Below are 20545 nucleotides of genomic sequence, written 5' to 3' on the forward strand. Positions count from 1 at the left end.
AAAAAATATAAAAATCATTAAATATATGAATTATACAATTCTAAAAATTTAGACTTTAGTCTAAAAGTTTCTCTCACTATTTTATACAAACTGGTAGCCTCTACCCCTAATTCAAAAAATTTATTTGATTCCATAGCAGATACTAGAATCCACATAGACTGCATATGGGCTCAAGTGTAGCTCGGCCAACCCATGTGCATCTATAGGTAGGTTCTTAACCTATTGTTTCTCCAAACGATTTTTAGTAGAATATTTTACCCTAGGCTCATCTTCAGCAAGCATGTGGCGCCTCCACTGAAAGGCCTGGTTAGGTCTAACTAATAAATGATCAAATCTGAGTGTGGCTCGACCAATCTGCCCATTCATCAAAAAGATACAACAAGGTCATCATATCATAGATGACAATTTTAATATCCAGATAAACATCAGACGTATGGCACCTTCTTTTATCTAGACTATTAGACCTATTACCATTCATCTTAATGGGAGGCTATGAACTTGTTATCCCCATAACTATATCATTTTAAGAACCTAATAATTTAGAGGGTTTAAGACATGTTGATGATCATTTATTTGAAAAAGAATCAAGAAATCAACCAGCAAATAAAAAATCCTCCTACTAACTTCACTAGTCATCAAAGAGGACAAGAGTCTAAGTTGGTCCAAGGACCCCTTAATTAGTCTAACTGAATAAACTAGATAGTATGGATGAACTTGAATCACTTAAGAAACCTAATTGATTACATTGGTCAGGTAAGTGGAGATCGATGGAAGGATCCTCGTTTCTTTTCTTAGACACCATCACTAGCCAGGTAAGTGGAAAGTGGGACACCCAACTTTTGGGCATGGAAGAGAAGAGAGGGAGGATCGGAGGCATGAAGAAGGGAGAAGGAGAGGTTTGTTTCACAAAAACTTCTATCACTTAGAAATCCTAGAGATATTCTCTTTATATAGGTACTATCCTGACTCAAAAAAAGAATCCAATTATCTTAAAAAGATATATTTTTATCTCATAAGAATCTTCTATCTTTTTAATCTGATTTATTTTTAATAAAATCAGATATAATTGACAAATAATCAGTCCCTTTAGGTAGGTACAAGGGATGCCCATGGAATATAAGATAGTTGAGGCGTCAACTCTTAGTGCCCCACATTAGGATTTTTTGCCATATGAGAGGGGGCATGGCCCCTCTCTCTCTTCCATGCCAATCCACAAGAAGGGGGTGGGCCCCTCTTGCCATATCCAGGGGGTTGGTGCCCCCTTGTCTTGCCAAAAAAGGAAGCAGGCATCTCTCATCTTTCCATCAATTCCACATGCACTCTTAGAGATAATTAGGAGATAATAAAGAGATAATGTTAGGATAATTTATGCCAACTCATTGATATAATTCAATCCTCTTGGGCTCATAATTAAAAGTCTAATTAAATTCAAATGGATTTAGGTTAGGTTCAAGGCTATGGATTTGATCAAATCAAAATCTCGAGAAGAATTAAGTTTAGCTATGTGCTAGCATAGTTCTCATAAACCTAATAAGATTTCAATAAACCCTAATCCAATTAGAACTTCATAAGTCCAATTGGCAAATTCAAGATTAAATTCCTTAATGTGTGACCTCATAGGTTCCATTCTATCTGGTAGTGAGATATATTGTGATCTCCATCATTATATCATCGAAATTTTTTTTGATGGATTAGAATATTTTCAATTCTATCTTTCGAAGGCTATTGATCTTCAAAATAATGTCCGATGAGTCTCACAATCTACCAATGACACCTAGAAGTATGTAGTGGTAACCCAATATAATAAAAGTATGAATCCTTAGGTACAGTTATCGTATGATTCAATCTTTCTATCATGAGTCTTGATTTGATAGAGGTCATAAAAAATTTGTCAGACCCCATCGTCAGTCATATGTTAGATTGGCTTGACTCGAGTTCATTTGTGAATCCCATAGAAATTTTTTTTCAGTATTCACACTTATTTTGATCAAAGACTTTATGAACTCAGTTTCGTAAATCGCATAGGATTTTTTCTTTTCTACCAAGATCGATAGATTCTTTCTAGGTGCATCCTACTTCAAATAGCGAATATGAACCTACTGAAGCCAATATACACAACAAAGACTCAAATAGCTAGGGATCAAGAGAATGTGCAATCAAACTCATAACCTCACTGTGAATAATCAATGATACTGCAGGTCAAAGGATCACTCACACCACTGCAGCATCGAGAAGATCACTGACAAGTGAGTAGACATCCATGTGATTTTCGTGTTGGTCACGTTCAGTGTAAGTTATTCTTTAACAGCTATCCATACCTTCATCTCAATGTCTCTACACTGCAGATCCGAGACTCATTTGCCTACAAGGGAGATGAACCATGCACCGATCTCAAATGGATTGATCACTGTCCTCCATGACGATTCTTTGATCGAAAATATTTAGAAATAACCACTAATTAATGTATGTCTCAAATTCTTAATACTTTAAGAACATACAAAAATCATCTTTATTAATTTTTAGGATAAATCATGAATACATAAACAAGATTGGAATGAAAAAAAAATTTATTATAATAAAAAAATTATAAATTTAAGTTTAAACCCTGAAATTACATAATGTGTCAGCCAATAATTAGCTTCTAGGGAACAAATCCAATATGAAAAAATATCACAGCTTTGAAGTTTTCTAAGTAATCTACGGTATTGGTAGCCCCATCGTAGCTCTCTAGCTGCGGCATCTTGAAGTGGCTAAAGAGCGATTCTTACTTGGGTGCTAAATAGTGGATTGGTGTTATAGCCATTGTCTTGTGCCAAAGCCTGATTATGAAGGGCTTCAATCTACTGATTCATGTCTCAAAGCTTACAGTCAATTTCTGCATTTTGGATGGTATAGACTTCTAAATGAGATGAGTGGGATCAGCTTGGGACGGAGTCATGTCTAGAGCAAGGACTTGAGGATTGCGGTATCCTTCACTTTAGCTTCTAGGGGTGGCTTTGTCGAGTTTGTCCTTCCAACTTAGGGGCTTGCAGAGAGATCTGAGATTGTTCTAGAGGTGGAGCGGCCTAGGGTATAGGATTATTCTACTGTATTACTTGGATAGCAGCAGTCAAATCTCTGACTTATTGGATCCACAAGTTGAATTGCTCTGTGTTGATCACTGCTCCCTACTGAGGAAGCGCAGGTAGAGCCTCTGAGGGCAGTGTCAGAGCCTGTTGATTGGCAAGATTCTCCACCGACTGGGAATTGGTGGCATTGAAATGGCGGGAGGATGTCTCTTTGCATAGCACCATAGTGCGGACCTCTCACTCCTAAAAAATGGGTTTGAAAAGTCCTTCCTCTAGTGCTAATTTGTTGTGGCAGATTTCTGGCTCTGGTCGGAGTGGCTGGAGTTGACTGAAAATTACAGACGTAGTGAGACCTACAAAATAAGTCCTGGATAGAGTTCGCTCCAATGGGATCCTCTGATGGCTAAGTCAGAAAGCTGGAACAGATGAGGAGTGCGAGAGAAAGAGAGGGTGCGAGTCTGTGTACCTGGAGGTTCCCATTTTGACCCCTATTTATAGATAGATGAGAGTCGTAAGGGGAAAGTAATAGTAGACTATTTTGGCTTTTATAACTATACCACTCTATGATATCCGATCTGATTTTTGGTAGCGGACGTCATCTTATCCGACATGCAGTTAGCCACTCTCAAGGGTGGCATGATTTAACATGACACAGGCAACCATTGGAGTAGCATGGTCGATGTTGAGTGATGTGATTCGACAGGACTGTATGGGGGTCGATCTTTTCAAATTTGGCAGTCAACAATAGTTGAAGGAAATGCAGCCTGTGATTAAAGGTGAGGATCGACGAGGGATCCTTTCATGGATCGATGTCCGATGTTTGGGTGCCGTCCTAATGCCAGTGGCTAAGAACCCATAATCGAAACTAAAATCAGCAGCCAAAACCTGGATTGATGGTCGAAGTTAAGATCGACAGTCAAAGCGGGATCGATAGAATTTTCTATCAGGAAGCTTCATTCGAATGGTCAGTTAGAGAGTGAGGATTGGTGAGGTCCAAAGTGAGATTCTCCATTGCTCCATTATGTACTAAATGACTTTCTTCAGCATAGTTTTTCCATAATTCTTGAATAACATATCTACAACTAGGATTGTACTTATTTATCTCCGATCGGTACAGTGGCAACGACCTTGCATACTTCATCACGGATCCTTAACTGGTTCATGTCTTCGACATGGGTGACATATCACTCTCCAATAGATAGCATTTTAATTTGTAGTCCCAAGTGTATGTGATGGGAAAAAAAAAAGAAAATGACCACAAATAAGTTTGTGCAGACCTGATCAAAACTAAAACAAAACCTCCCTAAGCCCTAACAGTTAAATGGCAGAAAAAGACCAAGATATGGCCTTTTGTCTGAATTATTTAACAAACAAAATTTTGGTCAGCATATGTCAGTACATGACCTAGAATATCCACAGATTATTGCAATATGTATTCTACTAATCCAATTGAAAATTTGACAAACCCACACACTAATCTAATGAAATCATAATGTTTTCTTTTTTCTTTGGTGAAATAATCTATAAAATGTTAATGGATAGGTGCATATATCATAGCTAATTTAAGAAGTTCGTTGCGAACAACTTTTGTTCGACAAATTTATTAGCTCAATGAAAGCATATTTAATTCATGGTAGGGTATAATCAAGCTAAGCAAAGCCAAGTCAAGTAGCTGAAGGCTCAAACTTTACTCGATTCAAAATACTCAAGTTCAAAACATGATTTGCTCGATAAATAAAAGAAGAATACTAGAGACCGACTTGACTCAATTTGAGATCAACTAAGCTATACTTGAGTTTGAGTTTGAGCATTTGTTATGATTAAAAAAAAGATCAAAATAAAATAAAATAAAATATTTTAAAAATATTTATTCATAATATATTCTAAATAAAAATATAATATTATTAAACATATATATTTGAGTAGGCTTGTGAGCTTTTGAGCTGAGTATTTTGCTATTTGAGCTCAACTTGAAAAATTATTCAAGTTATTTGAGCCCAACTAAAGTTTAGTAATAGTCGAGTCATGTCGAGCATGGACTGTAGTCGAACTCGAGCAACTTATGAGCTTCTTGGCTCATTTGCTCGCCTAATTCATAGTTGAGCAGATGTAGAGCTATGATTGTTCATATAGTAGTGCATATATAGAGAAGCCTTGATCCGATGGTTGAGTCAGAAAAATCCATAAGGCTAGTGAAGAATAAAATATAGGGCAGGACATACACTATATACTATATCAAGCTTAATCAATTTGATTTTGAGTAAGTGACCTATAGCTCTTGCTAGTCCCATTATCATTTCAATGTGAGAAGCCAACTCAAGCTCAATAGCTTATTTAAGCAACAAGCATATATTTTATTTGAGACCCTGGATAAGAAAAATCGAGGCTGAAATTACAGGAGGGTTGGGGCAATAATCAGATACTTGCTATCAAACTTGATAGACTTTACCAACTACATCAATTAGCGTCTTCATTTTTTTCAAGCATATTTATTGAGCCAAATTTCTTGCTTTGAGCTAGTGATTCATAACATTCGATGACCTTATAACTAAGATTGAGGAATTTAGGCATCTAATTTCATGATATTTCATAAAACCTTATTACATGAAAACTAGGGCAATAATGGCAGAACTAATGCTAACAGATGTGTCAATTGGTGACCAACAGACAGTACCAATCGATACTATATTGAGAACCATGGCATATTGGAACCATAAGAAGGGAGAGGGAGAGGGCCAAAGAGGAAGAAGGAGAGGAATTGACAGAGAGAGGGAAGATAGGAAGAAGCATAGAGGGATAGACAGAGAGAGAGAGAGGGAGGGAGGGAGTCACTTGGTCGATCTACCATGTCCAACAGCTATAATTAAAAAAATATGGAGAGTAAAAGAAAGGTCGGAAGGAGGAGGAGGAGGGCATCGACGGCGATGAGTGAAGGCAAGAAAGAGGAAACGATTTCGAAGGACCACACTTGGCAAGAAGGGATGGAGAGACCAGAAGAGGCAATGAAGGGGCTAGATAGGGTCTTGATGCAAGAGGGCATTGAACGGGATGATTATGAACCGGGAATGGGACACGACTATTAGTTCAACAAGCATAGACAAGAGAGGACTAGGTTTGGCCTCTTTAATGAAACAGGCTAATCAGAGTCTTTTTAATTTGATTTGTTTGTTAACCGAGCCGATAAGACGAACCAACCTGATACGATGAACCATGAGCTAGAGTGTAAGCTATAATGTAGGATGTTGCTTTGTTATGATGAAATTAAGTTAGAACCCCTCTTTTTTAGGTCACCTCAATGACTTGGGGATTTTATTAAACTCAGATTTAAGGAGTTGACTTGCGCATGGTGCAGTTTTTCTTGCAGCTTCCACGCCTCAATTTAGGACAAGTGACAACTCAAGCATGTAGAAGATTAAGACAAGCACATTTATTAATGGACAGAATCAAAGTTGTACTCAATAACTTAATATGAAAGATATAAAACCAAATCAAAGTACCAAGCATACCAATCATGACCAATTCAGATTATCCTAAAAATAAAGTAAAATAAAATAAAATAAACTTCCACGCATAAAACACTGTAAACCGTTCATGAAACACCAGAAATTACATGGAAATCACAGCCAAGGTCATGATATTACCATCTGTAAATTGGAAATTCTGTCAATATCTACAATACAATTTCCAATAATTTATGGGTTACATTGAACAATGAACACAAGTTGCTCTAACTTGATTTTGAGAAATAATTTTTCTCTCAAGCCAGAGCCAACATGAACTCTTGCTCTAGAATAGCATCTATTTTGAGCAGAAGAGTATATCTGGATATTCAGAACCCATGGCATGTTTCTATGATATCAAGTCAAAACACTTTGCCACACTTTTTTTATAGCAAACCCTTTCTAATTAGGTTCCAACTTATCCAAGTTCTCACAAGATTACAGCAAACCCGCATCACAAAGAAAAAAATAGAATGCAGGATCAGCACATTTTACTTTCCTCTGAAAGCCAACTCATCCACCTGCAGAATTAGTGGCCATCATAATCTAAAAATAGTGCTTGGTGCAATACAACATGGCAATGACTGCTGGTTAGAAGGAACAACGGCCAAGGAATATCCTGCACAGGCTTCCACCTAACAATGGACCTGCTACGAAGATGAGGTGGCAGTCCTTTTAAAACATTTGCGGTAGCCATCTCATTCTTCTTTTTTAATTCATCAATTTCTTTCTGCTGCTGGACCAACAAATTCTCTAACTTCTGCAGACCAGATATCACATCCTTAGACTCACCCTCCAATAATGTATCAGGCAACTGTTCATCAACACCCCAACACTGCTCATCAGTTGCTCCATGTTGATTTTTTAATCCAAATGACATAAAAAAGCTACTTTATGATATTGAGGGGGATCTTCTTGCTGGTTAGATGCTGTTACCATGGGAGTGATATTCCCTCTGGATATTATTATTTAAGCTATCATCTTTCCCTCCACAGACCTCCATATATACATAATCACTTGCATGCAAATTCAATTCAGCAGATACATCTGATTGCGTAGGCTGAGTAGACACTCCTCACTGGGAGAAATTATATCCTACACCACATGCACCAATGGTGCTGCACCATGCCAATCAGTGGCACTCGTTCTTGTGGATCAATCACCAAGATGAGCACTTGATGAATGGAGCCGATGGAAATGAGTGCCCATGATTGGTATGGTGCACTGCTATGTGGTGCACATGGTGTCGGATATAATTTCTCACTCACCGATTCATCTGGGAGAACAGCAATACTTCCAACTAGAAGGTAGCCATCCTAGAACTAGAGGATTATCTGATTTGTTGGGCAAAGAAGAATGTACAACTTCAGCTTCAGAGTCATTACTTTCTGAAGCTAACTCACTGACATAACAGCCAAGAGCTTCATCAAGTTATATGTGTGTGCATTAAATATACAGATATGCATATATATACAAATATACACATGCATGCACATAAATAAACATCCATAAAGCATGGAAAGTCATCAAAATAACATAGCCCGCACTTTATACAATGGCATCAATTTTTCCAAGCTCACCACTTAATCATCATTCAAATCCATCAGCCAAAATCCATTTTCCAAAATTTCATATGAACATTATAGACTGTAAATTGACATACCATTCAATATTAGAAGGTTAACATTTAAAAGAAAGCAAACATCCACCCTTTCTTATTCGGAGATATTGAGGAAGTATCTTGATTGTATCTAGAAAGTATCTAGAGCATTTTTTCTTAATTAATTTTGCAAAATAGGATATTGTACACAAGTATCAAACACATCGAAGAAGAATCCAACAAATATTGCTACCAGATAGGTGATTGAATGTACTTCGACCATGCTAAATCCAATCAATCACGAAAGTGGATCTTCCTCGATCCATACACACCAAGCGCTAGTATGGAAATGCCATAATGTAAATAGAAAAGCATTCGTAGGATTAAACAAAGCTTCGCGCATAGATATGACATTCAAGAAAGTTGCATTGTTGAGAGGGAAAATATGCTATAAAGATAGTTAATGGGCTGAAAATGATCAGATTCTACTAGATTACAGAAAGATAAAGATCTTACTAGATGTGGACCTTCTTCATCATCAAAAGATAAAATATAACAGTTCTTGGACTGACAAAAAAAGAACATTGGAAAGATGTGATTCATCTGCAAGCAGCCTCACCGAAATGGGCTTAAAAGGCAGGCTGGATGACTTCGTGATAAATATTTTAAACTCAACCATATATTTGACTACCATTACAAGTGGAAAGCTAAAACCATGAGCCCATAAAAGACATGGCAACATTTACCTTTATTAATGCATTTCTGTACATGGATCAATGAAATAAGTATGCATGTTACGTTAGAACTCTATCCTGTAACAATATGATACTCTAGTAAAAGTCTGGATGGAAATGCAAATATTTATGTATATGCTAGATGGAGGATTTAGTTGTCATTAATTTCCAAAAAATAACTTTTGAAAATCAACAAACTTTGACAGATTATATAAAAAAAAACTGCTAACAAGAGAAAAAGGAGACAAACGATGTCTTTTTTATACAGGTTATGATCCGCTCATATTATAGATGAAAGAGTATGCAGATAGATGTGGCAAGACCAGGGGTTGGGGGAGGGGGGTGGGGGGGAGAGAATGTTTTAAAATATACACTTCTTATGAAATCATCTGGTAGTGGAGTCAACAACTTTCTAGCCATTGATGTCCATGAGATTTGTCCTCACAAGTTGGCATCCTTCTAGATTATTTGGCAAGATGCATGCACCAAACTGAAAGCCAATGCAAGCATGATGTTAAATATAAATGAATACTCAGCAGGTTTGGATACTCTAAATCAAAACCAAATTAATATTTTTTTACATTAATATTAAAATTTGAATTGCCCATTTTAAATAAATTGAAAGATATATCAAAAACATCTAAACATTTGATCTTTATTTTTTAGTCATTTTTACATTTCTCAACACTAGAATAAATGCTTCTGTATTTGAAATAGGCATGATGGATGCACACAAGTCAAACTCAGATGAAGATGCAACAGACAAGGGAATCAGCATGAAGATGTTTAAGGTGACAGAATTCTAGTTCACAAGACCTATCAATCTTTCAACCTAGGTACTTACAGGTATGGTAAGAACTTAATAAATATAAGAGGGTCAATAGTCCTCTAAGATATGAAACAAGGGTAAGTGGTAATGGACCCACGGCAAGTATGTGGATGTAGAAGGAATAAAAAATGTGACAGTATCCACAAATCAGAACATCTACAACATGAAGTGTGAATTAATGTGGGTAGGCAGGTTTCGGCATCACCATCATTTCCATAAATACTTTCCTTCATAATTTGAGCTAGCAACAACATCTAAAGGTCATAAAAATTGTCCATTTGTGGGTCGATGGTCCAATAAGGGAAGGGGCCAATGGTGGCTTCGAGCGGTAAAGTGGCTGGCAGGAGAGCATGGAAAATTGGGGATGACTATGGCTTGTGAGCGCTTCAATCAGTGAAGGCTGAATCGAATTAAGGATTTAGCATTTCCTTAGCCAAACTTCACCAACAGAAAAACGAAATTGTTGGCATAAAGTCTGATTTATAGCCACACTTTAAAAAGTCTATTGGCAAATTACAGCATTTACCTTGATACATAGGTTATGGGTTCCCAAATCACATTATTTTTGTTATAGAAGAAGTTAAATTATTGTAGATCACATTCAATTGCTTGTGCCACTAGAGTTGGATGCCCATCTTCCGATTTTAACTAACTAAATCTAACTACCGGACACACTTGTCACTCTCTCTCTCCATCTCTATCTCTGACATTGCATAATATGCACAAATATACAAACATGAATGGATGAAAAAACATACATATATTTATACATGTATAAATGCATATTTATGCATATACATGCAAACACATAAATAAACATATAAACATAATATACAAACACGAATGAATGACAAAAACATACATATATTTATACATGTATATTTATGCATATACACGCATACACAAAAATAAACATATATGTGTATATGTATATATAGCAATGTATGTGGACATTTACTATCTGATTTACATGTGTACATACATACATGCTTACCTATATACAAACACACACACACACACACGCACACACGTATATGCACAACATATTTGCCTTTATGTATGTACATATATATATATATATATATATATATATATATATATATATATAACAAAATTCAACTCCAAATAATTTTTCCTTCTTTTGTCTTCTTAACTCACTTTTTGTACATCATTCGCATCAACGTATAAATTAACAACCATACAACCTTTTAAGAATAATAAAAGGATTACAATCTGGAAGAGTGGTTCTCTGATGCAAAAGCCAAACAAAAAGCCAATAGCCCTTAGAAAGCTTATTTAGTATTACCAGACTGATAAGATGAAAGTAGACATTAAACAAGCATGGTGGACCTGGTTAACACAGAGTCAAGATTGACCCGAGATCCCAAACTATAGCTGGGGGAAGTTCACACGGAAGCCTCTACAAAGACATAAACAGAAGACAAAATAAGCAGAAGGATTGGATCTTTTTCATAAACTAGAGAAGAGGACTAGGGTATCTTACCTCCAGCTGTGGCAAGAACCTCACTAAGCCGCTGGCTCCCTAATTTTCTCATCATGCAACCTCCTGGCAGCCCTGGAATACTTTGGTGCCGAGCCATTCGAAGCAGAAGCTGGAAGGCTTACTATTATTTTTCTTCTTGTCCTTCTTGGAGGTCTTCGCTTCGGCAATGGCGTCGAGGAAGCGGGCGGGAGGGAGGGTAAGGTTGCCGCTCTCGTCGCTGTCGGCTAGGTTTGGGGCCCGCGGTCGGGGACTCCTCTTTGGAGATATTGTTGAATTGGATCGAAGAGGAGGCAGCGGCCTGGATGAAGGGGATCCGGCGGAGCGTCCGGAGGCGGAGGCTAGAGTTAGAGAATAACGCCGCAGCGGCATCCCATGGCTTCGCATGGTCCCTCCGATTTAGATGCATACCGGATAAAGTTCCCACTTCATCATCCATATCCATTAGGGTTGAAATTGGATTCCTTACGGATTCGATCACTTCCGCATCTGTGTTCTTGACGTGCCGATAGACACGCCAAACCAAAAACCCCAACACCAGTGGATAAATCCTCTTATATTGTAAGTGCATGCAATCTATATTGATGCCATGAATGTTATTTGATGATCCGATCTGCTTCGGTTGTCCTTGGATTACCGATTAATATCACTCTACTTGATCAGCATGAACACTTGGCATGGACTCTTACTATAAAGAGGATGAGATGAAGATCGACATTTTGACGTGACGAAACTTCCTCTTCCTCTATATAAGGGTACAACTCTTTGAATAGTTGGCAGAAATTTCATCAATCAACAAGCAACAAGACTAAAGGCTCAAGACCCAGCATTCTCCTAAACACCAGTGAAAGACAATATTGTATGTTATGTTTGTTTCTTGATGGTGATACGATCCTTCTTTTTCTTAATATCTTTATGATTGTTCATGTTCTGATACACATAAAGTGATATTCTTTTTTTTGTATATTTTATTCAGATGGCCTCTGTTCGTGCTTGGTCATTATTATCTCTGATTGTATTGTTGCTCTTGGTGAGTGCAACTGATGCCAAGCATATCGGATATGGTGCTATTGGCAAAGGCCGTATTCCTTGCAGATCCAAGTTCAGTAAAAATTGTCGGCCACAACCAGCCAATCCTTATAGAAGGGGTTGCTCCAAATTGACTCAATGTAGAGGAGGACCTCCAGCCATAAATAAAGATGGATCAAGTAGCACTCAATCATACCTTCAAGGAGTCCGAAAACTATTCTACAAAGAATGATCTATGCCACACTAATATATGCTTTTAGTTTTTTCTCAAGGGCCTTAAAGTTAAGCCTTTAACTTGTTAGGTTTCAAATTTATAGCTTAGTTTACATTCTTTAGCTAGTCATGCAGTCTTTGATATACTGAACTAAGATGGCCCTCCTTCTGTTAGCCACATCTCATATCAATAAAAAAACTGAAGTTCTTTGACCGTTTAGTTCTTTTCTAGCTTATGTTGCCAGTAAAGCATCTCATACGATTCATTGCATAATTGATTTTTGAGTCCAATTCTTATCTTGTTGTTTATGGAGAATTGATTTTTGAGTCTAATTCTTATCTTGTTGCTCTCGACAGTAGAGCGCTCAGTAGCTAAGTCACGGTCAATGATAATATACTCTTACATTTTATCTGCATGCCATACTAGTATCTCCACACTCTTTACAAGAACAACCAACCCATATGGCACACAACGATCTAAACTTGATAAACATTATCGTCTTATTAATAATATATCATTTGGTCACGAACATAATTTAAAAATTATTCGATAAATCTCCATTGCCTTTATCGAGTGTTTATTGTTCTAAGGACTTCATCATTATAATAAGAATGGAAGATGCAAGAAATGATGAACTGCCAAGTTTTTATTAATATAAATGAAAGTACAATACATATACAAATACACAATTATCTATAGTTAAACAATTGACTTTAGGATATAATCCCAACAAACTCCCACTTGTACTAAAGCCAATTAAATCTGAATCTAATACCCATCTTCTACTTGAGTTCGTTGAACTCCTTGATCCCGAGAGCTTTAGTGAAGGGGTCAGCCAAATTTTCTCTTCTATCAATCTTCTGCAAATCAATGTCACCTCTATCAACAATCTCTCGAACAAGATGATAGCGATGTAAAATATGTTTAGTTCTCTGATGGGACTTGGATTCTTTAGCTTGAGCTATGGCTCCAGTATGATTACAATACAATAGAATTGAACCATTAATAGAGGAAACTATCTCAAGCTCACTAATGAATTTTTTTAACCAAATTGCCTATTTGGCAGTATTGGATGCCGCAATGTATTCTACTTCACATACAGAATCAGCTATTATACATTGCTTGAAACTTTTTTAACATATCGCCCCACCATATAAGGTAAAAATATAACCAGATATATTTTTACTGTTATCATGATCCGACTGAAAACTGAAATCTATATACCCTGTAAGTTTTAAATCAGAATCTTCATAAATAAATCATTGGTCCTTAGTATTTCTTAAATACTTGAAGATTATTTTTACAATCTTTCAATGCTTTTCATCCAAATCAGACTAATACCAACTCGTTACCTCAAGTAAGTAGGTCACATCCGGTCTCATACATGTCAGACATATATGATAGATCCCATTGCCAAAGCATATGAAATTTTACTCATATGCTCTCTCTCTCTCTCTCTTATGAGATTATCGGACAATCATTCTTAGAAAGAGATATTTCTTAGCTTATCAGTAGATAGTCTCTTTTAAAATTTGTCATACTGAATCATTTCAGTACGGTATCAATGTACGTGGATTAAGACAACCCAACCAACCTTTTAGATCTATCTCTATAGATCTTCATTTCTAGAATGTAGGATGCTTCTTCCAAATCTTTCATGAAGAATTATGATGAGAGCCAGAACTTCACACTTTGTAATATAAGGATGTCATTTTTAATTAAGAGAATGTCATCCACATATAGTACAAGAAACATGACTACCGAACCATTAACCCATTTATGCACACAAGGCTCCTCTCCATTCTTAAAGAAGCCATACATTTTGATTATTTTGTCAAAACACATGTTCTAACTCCAAGAGGCTTGCTTCAATCCATAAATGAATCTTTATAGCTTGCATACTTTAAATTCATCTATGGATGCAAATCCTTCAGACTGTATCATATACACCTCTTCTTCCAGTTCTTCATTAAGGAAGGTCATCTTGACATCCATTTATCAGATTTCATAATTAAGGTATGCTGCTATCGCAAGCATAATCCAAATAGATTTGAGTATTGCCATAAGAGAAAATATTTCATCATAGTCTATACCATAATATTGATATATATCCTTTGACAACCAAATGAGCTTTATAGGTCTCTATCTTCTCATCAATGCCCTTTTTTTTAAAAAAAATCTATTTGCATCCTATAGATTTTATCCCTTTAGGTAAATCAACGAGTATCCATATATCATTGATTTTCATAGATTCTATCTCGAATTTCATGGCTTTAAGCCATCCTCAAAGTCAGTCCTCTGCAAAGCATCTATATAGGTGATCGGATCTTCGTCATTCTCATCTAGTTCAACAGGATCATCATTTCAGATCAAAAAATTATAGTATCTGTCTGATTGATACGGTACTCTACTAGATCTCCTTAAAGGTACATCTATGAAGAGATTGGGGCTTAATTCTTTAATCAAATCTAGTTCTGTAAGTTTATTTGATTATGTCAATTTTTTTACCTCTCGAACTTCATCAAGCTAAATTTTAGTGGCATTAGCTTCTTCTCCAAGAAATTTTTTTTTCAAAAAGACTGACCCATTATTGACGAACACTATTTGTTCTTCAACGAGGTAGAAATAATACCCTCTTGATTGCTTTGGCTACCCAACAAATAAGTATTTATCGGACCTAGATCTAAGCTTATCCATCTTTAAATATTTGACATACACCAAACATCCCCAAATCCTAAGATAAGAGAGTACCGGCCTACACCCTGCTCATATCTCATATGGTGTTTTATTGACAGATTTGCTCAGAACCTTGTTCAGTATATAACAAGCAATATCAAGTGCATATCCCCATAAGAAGATTAGCAGATTTGTAAAATCCATCATGGATCGAACTATGTCCAACAATGTTTGATTTTTCCTTTCGAACATCCCATTGTGTTATGGTACCCCAAGAGGAGTCTATTGAGAGAAAATCTCATTCTCTTCTAAATATGTCAAAAATTCATTGGTGAAGTATTCTCTTTCTCGATCTGATCAAAGAATTTTATTACTCTTCTTAGTTTACTTTTTTCACTTCACTATGAAATCATTTGAATATTTCAAAAGATTCAGACTTATATTTCATAAGATAGACATATCCATACCTAAATAGATCGACCATGAAGGTAATGAAGTAATAATATTCACTTCTAGCATTTGTGTTCATAGATCTACATACATCACTATGTACTAGACTTAGAACATCACCGGCCCGTTCACCCTTTCTTGTAAAGGGTGACTTTGTTATTTTTTCAAGAAGAAGAAATTCATAGGTCAATAATGATTCACAATCATTGATATTGAGGATTCCATCTTTGGTTAACCTGTCTATCCTGTTCTTGTTTATATGACCAAGCCGACAATGGCAAAGATAGGCATCGATGGCATAATCTATTTTTGAGCATTTATTTGATGTGTATATTATACTAACAGACTGTGATAAAAGGTATATGCCATATTTTAATTATCCATGCATAATTATAATATCATTTATAATAATATCACAAAAATCATCCTTTATTAAAAAATTAAAATCATCTTTGGCCAGAAGGCCAACAAAAATTATATTTAATAGAAAGAAGGGACAATAATGATAATCTTTTAAAATGATAATTTTAGAATTAAAAATGATTGAACTATTCTTAAGACTAGAACTGGAACAAAGCTTCCATTTTCAACATTCAGAATGTTGGGCCTCATGTGGTGCTCCCAAGGCTCAGGGGACCATGGCTAAGGCCAAGGTCCAAAGTCCATGAGGTGCGCATGGGGTTTTTAGGACTAGTTTGGGTCCTAGGACGAAAGGCTATCGGTCTTTTGGATCTTAAGGTTCAGAAGATTTGAGCCTCAAGGGGCTAACTTATTTTGGACTAGATTTGAGTCCTAGGTATGAGATTTGTTCAAATCATGGGTGTACATGGGTTTGGATTAGCACAAATCTCATATCAAGTTAGCCAAGAGAGTTTTGTGGTCAAATCACATTGACCTTGTATAAATACCTTTGTATTAAGGTTTTGTATGAAGAGTTCAATCAATCAAATCATTTTCTTCCTGAACTTTTTCTCTCTTTCTTTCTCTCCCTCTCTCTCTGGTCTTCTCTATGTCCTAGAACCAAAAAACCTAAGGTTTCTTGGTTGCCACCCCAAAAAAGAAAGAAAGGAGGTGCTAGAAACCAGTGCCCCCCCTTTGTGTGCACCCCTATTTTGAGCACCCCCTCTTGGCCGCCCAAGAAGAGATTCAGGTCCTATTTTTTTATTTTTTGAAGGCTTCATCAAGAGTGCTTTCAGGTCCCAAAATATGGGTTTCAGATCTGGTAGAGAAGGGGTTCAAATTGAAGAAAAAAATCCTGCTAATAGAATTTACAAGGCTGCAGAAACCAAGAAGGTTGTTCTTCTTCAACGTGTTTCATCCCCTTTCAGTGAGTTTTCTTCATTAATCTCCTGGTGAGAGGTACTCTATACACCTGAGAATGTGGCACATAAGTTGGTATCGAGCCCGTGCTGCGTGGAGGGAGAACAAGATGCCAAAAGGTGAAGATCTTCAAAGGTTGAAATTTTAGTAAGATCCCTGTCAAGGTATTTCTCAAATCCCTTGGAGTTTCTGTTATGATTTGGTTTGGATCCAGCCATGACAAGCAACATGAAGGTCGATTTGAAAAGTTTGATGGGAAAAAAAACTTTTCTATATAAAAAATTAGGATTGAAGATCTCTTGATTCAGGCAGATCTAGATCGGACGTTGGAGGAGAAGCCTGAAGGGATGTTATATCGTCAATGGATGTCCCTGGAAAAGAAGACTTGTTCGGTGATTAGAGGATGTTTGGAGGATGTGGCTCTCTATTCAGTATTAGAGGAGAGAACTTCGAAGAATTTTTGGTCCAAGTTGCATACTATGTATATAGAGAAAAATATATGCAACAAGTTGACGTTGAAGAAGAGACTGTACAGCCTTCGGATGCAGGAAGGCGGAGATGTCTTGGGTCGCATCCAAAGGTTCGACCAGATATGCAATGAGTTGCTGAACATCAGAGTGAAGATGGAGGAGGAAGATAGATCTCTATTATTGCTATGCTCGCTGCCCCCTTCTTATGATCCATTGGTGATGATGCTGTTGTATAGCAAGGAGACTCTGGAGTATGAAGACATGGTCTCGGTGCTGCGCTCTAATGAACAGCAGAAAAAGATGACCAAAGATGGAGCTCCCTAGGAGGGCTTGGCTGTAGGGGAGAGGTCAGGAAGAAGAAAAAAAAGAGGCAAGTCAAGAGGACGATCAAAGTCTTGAAAGAATAGTAGCAAGAAAGAGGCTCGTTGCTACAAGTGCAATGAGATCAGGCACTTCAAGCGAGATTGCCCGCAGTGAAAGAGCAAGAAGGGAGACAAGGGAGGATCTGATTCACTGAGTATGGTGGCTGATCAAGAGGTGGAGGATGACCTCTTGATAGTATCTGATGGTCACAGACGATACACAGATGTATGAATCCTGGATTCAGCTTGTTCGCATCACTACACCCCAAACCGATCTTGGTTCGTGACATACCCCAAGATTGATAAGGGGACCGTAATACTCAGAGATGATCAACCATGCAAGGTTGCTGGTACAGAAAGCATTTGAATGAGAATGTTTGATGGGATAGTGCAGACTCTCACAAATATGAAGCACATCCTAGAATTGAAGAAGAATCTGATGTCACTGGGCTATTTGGAGCGGAGTGGCTTCAGCTTCAGTAGTCGTGCCAGAAGTGGAGTCTTGAACATCTCTAATGAAGCCATGGTGATGATGAGAGGTAGAAGGATGGAGAATAACCTCTACAGATTGGAAGGATCTATGGTGATCGGAGAATCTGATGTAGCGACTGCAGTGCAGCATCAGCAGGGGGCTCATCGATTGTAGCACTACCACCTAGGCCACATGGGTGATCCTGGGATGAAGGAGCTAAGCAAGCATGGTCTCATTCTAGATTTGTTGGAGGTATTTTAGAGGTATGTGAGCCATACCAGATGGCTCAATAGAGGAGAGTGCAGTTCACTACTAGTTCAGCCCACAGTGCAGCCCCACTGAAAGTAGTCCACGCTGATGTGTGGGGACTGGCCTCGGTTTTAGCCAGAAAATTGATGAGATACTTCTTGACCTTTATAGATGATTTCTCAAAGAAGGTATGGGTCTACTTCATAAAGAAAAAATCATAAGTCTTCACTAAATTCAAGGTATGGAAAACTGAGGTGGAGAAGGAGACAGGTCAGAGTTTGAAGTGTCTGCAGTCCAACAATGGCAGAGAGTACACCAATAGGGAGTTTCATATTTTTTGTGAGGAGTATGACATCAAAAGGTACTTCTCGGTGAGATGGACTCCTCAGCAAAATGGGGTGGCCGAGAAAATCAACAAAACCTTTTTGGAAAAGGCACGGTGCATAAGGTTGTAGGCAGGACTTCCTAAGGCATTCTAGGTTGATACAGTGAATGCAGCCTGCTATTTGGTGAATCGATCACCTCACACAAGATTAGATGGTGGTATTCTAGAGGAAAAATGATCTAGAAGGAGGATTGGACTGAGCCATCTAAGGGTGATTGGATGTACGGTATATGTGCACATCGATGCTGGTAAGCGGACTAAGTTGGACGCCAGGTCATGGAAGATGGTGTTCTTGGGATATCCTCAAAGAATTAAAGGATACCGACTGTGAGATCCCTTGGAGAAGAAGGTCATCATCAATAGGGATGTCACCTTCAATAAAAATTCAGTTCTCCAAAGGTGAGTGTTGCTCCTAGATTGATTTTGATGATCACAAAGCAGATTGAAGGGATACAAATAATTTTAATTTAAAAAAGTCCTTATGCTCTTCAAGGGCAAAATCATAATTTCACTAAAATTCTGATTTAATAGTATCATTTGGTAGAAAAAATGATTTGTAAACTAATGGTGAAAATTTTATTATTTTTGGACTTATATTTTTGAAGTTACGAAGGTTTGAAGTACATGAGTCGACTCATGAGTCAACTCATGGCACTATGAGCTGATTGGCACGCAAAAAAATTCTTATGGCACGCTAGTTTTCTGGCTTGGCACGACCTGTGAGTCGACTCATGAGTCGACCCACAAGGCATGAGTCGACTCATGAGTCGACCCCTGCTGATTTGAGCCAAGAATTTCCAGAAACTCATTCTCTGGTCTTTGCAACAGAAGTCGACTCATGAGTCGACTCCTGTAGCATGAGTCGACTCATGAGTCGACCCCTGCGACGGAAATCGTCCGCAACGACTATTTTTTTGCCCATTTTAATTGCCTTTTATGCTTCCTAAAAGTGCTCTAACGGCTCTTTTTCTACCTAATATGTTTTCTCTTGCTTCTAATGCTATAAAATGTTTCAAATGGTGAAAGAAATTGCAGAGAAACAGAGAGAAAAGCATATCAATCGGCAGATCAAACGAGAGATCCATTTCATTGAGAGGATCCAAAAATACACGCGAAGTGATCAAAGAGATATTTTGAGAGAAAAAGAAAAGAGGATCTAAAATCCACACGAGAGATTGTGAAAGAGATTCAAGAGCATTCAAAGAGAGGATCTGTCACGCCTATTGTTTCAACTTTGATCTAGAGATCGTTCAAAGCCTTCAAGAGATCTTCAATCAACGATCATCCTCTTCTCAAGCATTCTTTCAAGCGTTCATCCACCTTGAGAAGTTTCAAAAAGGGTTTCTTCATTTGAGTAAAGTGTTTTTATTGATATATTTGCTCATTTAAGGAGCTGTTATTGTATTAATTTGTGCTCTAAATTTTCTTACTTTCTGTAAGTAATTGATCTTGTTTTTGAAGGATTTCCAAAACAAGGAAAGGTTGATCCGAACCTGAAATCGGAGTGTTTTGGATTTACTTGTACCCGGAAAACAAGTGGGCTAGCTTGGGATAGCTAGTGTTGGATTTTCCGACGTTTTGTATTCAGGTTGAATACAAGTATAGTGGATTGAAATTCCCAAGTAGGAGCTTGGGGAGTGGATGTAGGTGCAAGGTTGGCACCGAACCACTATAAATCCTTGTGTT

The sequence above is a fragment of the Elaeis guineensis genome, chromosome 9 (assembly GCF_000442705.2).
Source record: "Elaeis guineensis isolate ETL-2024a chromosome 9, EG11, whole genome shotgun sequence".
Taxonomy (NCBI): Eukaryota; Viridiplantae; Streptophyta; class Magnoliopsida; order Arecales; family Arecaceae; genus Elaeis; species Elaeis guineensis.